This window comes from Athene cunicularia, assembly GCF_003259725.1.
Source record: "Athene cunicularia isolate RWA chromosome 1 unlocalized genomic scaffold, athCun1 chr1_part1, whole genome shotgun sequence".
In the NCBI taxonomy this organism is placed as follows: Eukaryota; Metazoa; Chordata; class Aves; order Strigiformes; family Strigidae; genus Athene; species Athene cunicularia.
Window position 1 is genome coordinate 129,366,526 of NW_020799091.1, and position 689 is coordinate 129,367,214.

The following is a 689-nucleotide window of genomic DNA, read 5'->3' on the forward strand; positions in this document are numbered from 1 at the left end:
TACTTAATGGTCACTTAATTTATACACATATATACATGCGCATACACAAAACAGACATATACATACAGAAACAAAGGGGTTTGGATTCGGTAAAATGAACACAAAGGGGACAAACACACAGGAACAAGGGCAAGGGTATGTACCCCCACACACACCCCCCAATAAACAGGTGAAATAGAAGCTAGCTCAAAGAAAATTTCCCTCTCGAGTTTAGAGCAAATACTCACAATGCCTTGACATTCCTCAACGGGTGATAATTGAGACTCGAGTGGGTGGACTTCGCCCTGGCCTCCTGTCTGGAGCAGACGACACCTGAGAGGCGTCCCAGCTCAGGGGAGATGCTGGTCACAGGCACACTGCGATCCAGGATAGGTCAAAGGGTCTCTCTGGTGGACACAGTTTATAGGATCCAAGATAATTGACTTTTGTCAAATACTATCTGGTGCCTTTGGGCAGTTGCACAAGAATTTGAATAACATGCAACCCTGTTATTGTTCCATCTGATCACATCCCAGGCACAGGTGTGTCAGGCCATCAGGAGATGATGGACCATTATAACCTTTTCCAAGCAATTGGGAGGGGCAGGAGCCGGGCTCCTCAAGGTTATCAGTCCTTATCTCCACAGATTGGTGTATGGCCTGGGGGAATGTGGATGGAATCACACCTGGCACCAAGCAGCCCAACAAGGA